Here is a 7,013-nt window from a genome sequence, read left to right on the forward strand (position 1 = left end):
AGGCAGGCTATCAGACTTCTGGGATACTACAGAATTGGACAGAACTGTACATCTGTGAACGTGTTTTATCCTTCAAGAAAAGGGAAGAATGACTCTGAAGGTAACTCAGAAATCAGTACAGGGCTGCCACTGCCACCACGGGATCATAGGGTACAGGTCCAGGTGCCAAGGCTGTTTCCTCTTTGATTACAAACGGCAGAGCCACCTCCAGGGTTTCAGTAGGCCAGACTGCTGCCCAGGGTTGTAAGGGCAGGGCTGATACCTAAGGCCTCAGGCTGGACTACCTCCCCAGTGGGCCTGGAAGACAGAGCATTGAGACAAAAGAATTATTCTCTAGTCTTAAAAATCTAATGGAATGTTCCCTGCTAGGTTCTCAACTCCCTTGGAACCAATGACTCCTGTCTTCTGATTTCTCCCTTTTGGAATAGAAATGTCTATCCTATGTCTGTTCCAGCACTGCATTTTGGAAGCAGATCTTATCTGATTTCACAGGTTCACAGCTGGATAAGAATTTTGCCTCAGGATGAATCATACTTTGACTCTTGCCCACCTGATTTAGATGATATTTAGATAAGACTTGGGACTTAGAGTTGATGATGGAATGGTTAAGACTTTGGGCAGTTGTGATGGGGATGAATGTATTTTCCCTATGAGAACATGATTTTCAGGGGTCCAAAGAGTCGAGTGTTATGAGCTGAATTCTGTATCCTCAAAATTCATATGAAATCCTAATCCCCAGTTCCTCAGAACATGACTGTTTTGGGATACAGGTCCTTCAAAGAGGTGATTTAATTAAAATGAGACTATTAGTTTGGGCCCTAATCTAATCTGACTGGTTTCCTTATCAGGAAATTTGGACACACTAGGAGACACCACTGATGTGAATGCATAGAGAACACGTGTGGAGACACAGCAAGAAGGCAACTAACTGGAAGCCAAGGACAGAACTCAGAAGAAACCAAACCTGTTGATACTTTGATCATGGACTTCTAGCCTCCAGAATCGTTAGGAAAATAATTTGCTGTTCAAGCCACCTAATCTGTGGTATTTTGTTATGGAAGCCCTAGCAAACTAATACAGGAGTGTATGTCTCTATGTTATACCTCACACAAAATTTTGGTTATTTTATTTTTCTATCAAAATAATTAACACATAATGTTGAGGTTCTCTATTCTACAGAAATTGGTTGGTTTAAATTTTCTATTTCAAAATAGATCAATTTTGATAAATTATATATTCTTGAGAACTGCTGAAAATATCATTTATTTCTATAAATTTATGTATTCTCATTACTTAAAATTTTTGCTTTTTCAACTATCTCTCCTTAATAGTTCTCATTTTGTACATTTGTGCTTTATTTTTAAAAAGGTTAGCTAAAATTTTATCTATTTTACTGACTTCTCCCCAAAGCATCAGCTAATTGTCTTATTTGTTGTTTTTCTATTTTCTTCTTTTATCTTTTCTTAATTAAAATAAAATAAAGGCATGTAGATCTTAAGTGTTCAGTATAATGAACTGAAAACTGTATACACCAATCACACACATCTACTTCAAGATGGAGAATGTCTGCATCATCCCCAGTAAAATTATTAAATTAGTTTGCTAGGGCTGCCATAACAAAGTACCACAGACTAGGCGGCTTAAACAAATTTATTTTTTCATAGTCTTGGACACGAGAAGTATGAGATCAAGGTGTTGGTAGGGTTGGTTTCTCCTAAGACCTCTCTTTGGCTTGTGGATGGCCGTCTTCCTCCTGTGCCATCCTATGGCCTTCCCTCTGTATATGTCTATGTTCTAATTTCTTCTTATAGAACACCAGTTGTATTGGATTAGGCACACCCTAATGACCTTATTTTAACTTAATCACCTACTTAAAGACACCCTTCACATATTCATATTCTGCGGTGCTAGGACTTAGAACTTCCAACATATAAATTTTGGAGGGATGTAACTCTGCCCATGATAATCTCTTATGCCCCTTTCCAGTAAATCTTTCCCATAAGGATAACTTTCTGACTTCTGTCACCATAGTTTTTGCCTGCTCTCGTGCTTCAAATAAATAGAATTATACTTTATATATTTGTGTCTGTGTGTGTGGCTTCTTTTTCTCAATACAATGCTTTTCTGATTCATCCATGTTGTTGTGCGTATCTGTAGCTTATTTCTTTTTACTGCCAAGCAGCAAGCCATTACATAAATACACCTCAACTTGTTTATCCATTTTCATATTGATAGTCACTAAGGTTATTGCCACACTCGAACTATTATTAAGATTGCTGGAAAGATTCTTGTTAGTCTTTTTGTGAACATGTTTTTATTTCTCTTAAGTAAATTCCTATGAATGGATTTTTCAGGGTCACTGAGTAAATGTAAGTTTAACTTTAGAAGAAACTACCAAACCATCCTCCAAACTGGTTTATCAGCAAGACAAAAGGTCCAGTTTCTCATAGTCTTATCAACATTTGGTGTTGTCAGTCTTTTATTATAACCATACTAGTGAATATGTAGTGGTTGTGGCATTTATTTCCATTACTCTGATGTTGTACATCTTTTTCAAGTCTATTTGTGTATTTTATTTTGTGAACTATCTGTCCTTTGCACACTTAATTGAACGTGGACTTATTTTTGATTTGTTGATGTTCTTTATATATTCTGTATACAACTTCTTTGTAAAATATACATACTGTGAATATGTTCACCCAGTCTGTGGTGTGCCTATTCAGATTCTTAGGAATATCTTTTGATAAACAGAAATCTTAAATTTTGAAAAAGTCCTTAATATCATTTTCTTTGGTGTTTCTAAGAAAGTTTTGCCTCCCCTGATGTCACAAAGATATCCTCCCAGGTTTTCATCTAGAAGCTATATGGTTTGGGATCTTTCTTGTAGGGTTGTGATGAACCTCAGTTATGTCTGTACAGGACTCAGATAAATGTTGCAGCTCATTGTTTGGATATTCTGCTGTAAGAGCATCAGCTGTTGAAGACTTTTTCTCATTGAATTTTCTTGGACCCTGGCTGAAAATAAATTGACTACGTATGTTTGGCCTATTTTAGGACTCTATCCCATTCCACTGGTGTATTTATCTATCTTTATGTCAATAAATACATTGTCTTGTTTATTTTAATATTATAATACATCTTCAGATAGTGTAAGACATGCAATCTTTTCAAGACTGCTTTGACTATTCTAGATGCTGTGAATTTCTAAATTTTATAATCAGCTTGTCAATTTCTTCAAAATATCCTGCTGGAAGTTTGTTAGGGGTTACATTAAACCCACAGACCAACAAATAGAGAGTGGGCACCTTAACTATATTGAGTCTTCTGATATATGAACATGGCAAAAAAGTTTCAGGATTTTAAAATTCTTCACAGCAACTTTTGTAGCATTCAGTGTAAAGGTCTTATACATCGATCATTAGATTTATTCTGAGGTATGTGACTTTTATGCTATTGTAGATAGCATTCTTATAATTTTCAAGTGTTCACTGTTAATATAGAACTGCAGTTTATCATTATTATTGAACTTCTAACCTGTGACCTTTCTAAATTCAACTATTAGTCCAAAATTAGTTTTGAAAATTACGCAGGATTTGCAAATATACAACCATTTTTCCTTGTCTCTTAATCACTTTCTTGCCTTTTTGTATTAACTAGGGCTTCTATTGCAATGTCAAATAAAAGATTGCCTTCTTTCCAATCCTAAGTGAAAAGGATTTAATATTAAACCATTAATTATGTTATTAGCTGTTAGATTTTCATAGATGTACTTTATCAAGTGGTGGAATTCTATTTCTAGTTTGCTGGAAATTTTTAATAAGAATGTTCAATTTTGTCAATTTTTTGTGTCTGTTTTTCTCCTTTATGTTAATGTGGCAAATTATATTGCTGGAATAAACCCCACTTAGTCATGCTATCTTTTTTTTCATTGCTAAGTTCTATTTCCTACTATTTTATTAAGTATTCTTAACATCTATATTCATGAGAGATATTAATCTTTTTCTTTTCTCATATTTGGCAAGTTTTTTACCAGGGTTATGTTGGCTTCATAAAACAAGTTGAAAAACTCTCTATTTCTTGAAAGAATTTGTGAACTTAATATTATTTGTAACTTAAATATTTGACAGAATTCAACAGTGAAATAATCAAGGCCTGGAGTTTCTTTTGGGAAAGATATGTAATTATAAATTAAAAATTTTAATAAATATGGAGCTTTTTTAGATTTTCTTTTTCTACTTGCATCACTTTTGACAAGTTACGGTTCAAGAGGCTTTTGTCCATTTCATAAGTTGTTGAATTTATTGGCATAAACTTGTCCATAACATGCTCTTCCTATCTTTAATGTCAATAGGCTATGTAGTGATGTCCTTTTCATTCCCAATATTAGTCATGTGTTTTCTCTTTTTTATTTTTAATTTTTTTAAAGCCTCCTAGGATGTCATGACAAGTCACCATAAAGAGGGTGGCTTGAAACAAAAGAAATTTATTCTCTCACATTTCTGGAGGATAGAAATCCAAAATCAAGGCTCCCTCTAGAGGCTGTAGTGAAGGATCCTTCCTTGTCTCTTCCTAGTTTCTGGTTACTGGCAATCTTCGGCATTCTTTGGTTTCAGGCTGCATAACTCTAATCTCTGCCTGTGTCTTCATTTGGCCTTCTTTTCTGTTTCTTTGTTTCTATGCAGCCTTCTTATAAAAATACAAGTCACTGGATTTAGGGGCTCATTCTAATCTAGTATGATCTCATCACAACTAATTACATCTGCAAATGTCCTACTTCCAAATAAGGTCACATTCTGAATTTCTGGATGGACATGACTTTTGGGGGAATACTATTCAACACAATGTATTAGTCTTGCTAGGTGTTTATCAATTTTATAATTTCCCAAACCTCACTTTTGATTTTGTTGATTTTCTGTTAATTGCCATCAATTCTGCAAAAGATCTCAGTCAATATCTTTCAAACATTTCTTCAATACCATTCTATCCTCTTCTTCTGAAACACAATTATAAGATTAAGACCATTTAATTTTGTCTTCAAAACTCAGTCAATTCTTTTTATTTTCATTTTTTTCTCTGATTTCCAGTTTTTATACTTTCAATTGCCATCTTCAAGTTTATCAATCCTTTCCTCTGCATAGTCATATTATATTCAATTCTAGAATTTTCTTTTTTGTTTTTCAAAATCTACATGTCTGCTGAAATTCTCCTTTTCATGCATGTTTTCCACTCTTTTTATTAGCTCCTTCAGCATTTTTATCATAGTTATCTACCTCTGATAACTGCAACATCTGGGCAATCTCTGAGTTTGCTTCTATTGACTATTTCCTGTCTGGATCAAATTTTTCTGCTCCTTTGCATGTCTTTATAATTTCTTACTGTTTGCTGCATATTTTCTATAAAAGAACAGTAGGTATAAAAATAATAGTTGCCTCTCAAAAGGGTCATGCCTATTTTTTGTCAGGTTTATAGAATGGGAGGCTGAGTTAATACGATTTGCAGTTGAGGTGGAGATGAGCTTTGTTGTTGCTCTAGTTTGATTCACTTTATTACTTGCTTCAAACATTTGAAGTGAACAGGATTTCCTTTCAGCAGGGATTGGGATCTGGTCATTGGTGAGATTCTACTGGAACCTTCGTGCTTTTCAGTTGAGCTGCCAGCTATCCAAACATGGGGAATTCCCCTCTGTAATACATTCCAACTCCATATTTTAGAATTTCTGAGGTATTCTCTTTATACTCCGATCAGGCCTTCTGAGTAGGTGAACTCTCAGGTGAACTCTATTTCAGATTACCATGCCTTTTGGAGGATACAACTGTTTACACTGTTAAGACCCATAATGCCTCAGAAAGTTTTCCTTTGTTTTGGGTCTATTCTACATTCTTGTCTTCTTAATAAATGAGTACGTTGTTTCTAAAACCAGCACTCTGGCTGGTTGAAAAAAGGCAAGATTAAGGACAGTAATCCAACATTTACTCAACTTCATTTCACAGTGAATCTGTACAGAACACTGCACAAGAGACAAGAAAAGTTGTCTTTCTCATTCATAAATCCATTGAGCATTTACAATATGACACTATTCTAGAAATATACAATATAATCTTAGGAATTAGGATAAATAAAAACAGAGTTCTTAAATTATGTTAGATCTTTAGTTTGGTATTCTAAAATCTGATTAAAACTGGACTACTTCAAGCTCCTACGTGTGATTCTGCCATCTCCTAAAAATCTTGTTGTCATCAATATACAAATGGTGTAAAGAGAAAAAACTAGGAAAGAGCATTCCTGTTTTTCAAAACCTTAATACGAAAATAGCAAACACATCCAATTAATTTACATTTCACTGGCTAAAATTTGGTCTTATGCCTATACTTAATTAAAAGGGAAATGTAGTCTTGCTGTGTCTCCAAGGACATAGGAAATATCTGCTAATTTTGCCAGCTTAAAACCTCCTATTCTTAAAGCTAAACATTCAAAACAAAATTGATTGAATTGAACTACCTTATCTGTTTATCCAAGCTACTATATCTGACAGTGTTGGCAAGGCATATTTTGAGGTAGGATATGATTGTCTTCCACTAATTCAGCCTTAAGATGAGGGATGAAGGCACATTCAAAAATCTCTTTATTTATAATCCCTTTTTGAACTTACTCATATTTTCAGCCCATGTTATTTCTAAAGGTAAAAGTTAAATAATGGAATTAAAATACTATCCAAGTAATATTTTTTGTTTTAAAATAACTTAATGTTGTTAGTATACCTCTAAGTCTAATATTCTAGCATGGATGTACAAGTCCATGTTCTTCCCTGTGCCATCTCCCCCACACATAATTTATAATCTTATAAACTTTGATTCTATCAATTTCCCTCTTACCATACCATGGTCCTTCACAACTTGGAATTACATTTCCTTGAGGGACAGCAATCAGGACTAGATGCTGTTTCCCAGATGTGGTTGCACCATGATTTTCAGAGGCATGATAAAAATGTTTTATGGTTTGTATTGACAATTTTT

This window comes from Eschrichtius robustus, chromosome 3 (assembly GCF_028021215.1).
Source record: "Eschrichtius robustus isolate mEscRob2 chromosome 3, mEscRob2.pri, whole genome shotgun sequence".
Taxonomy (NCBI): Eukaryota; Metazoa; Chordata; class Mammalia; order Artiodactyla; family Eschrichtiidae; genus Eschrichtius; species Eschrichtius robustus.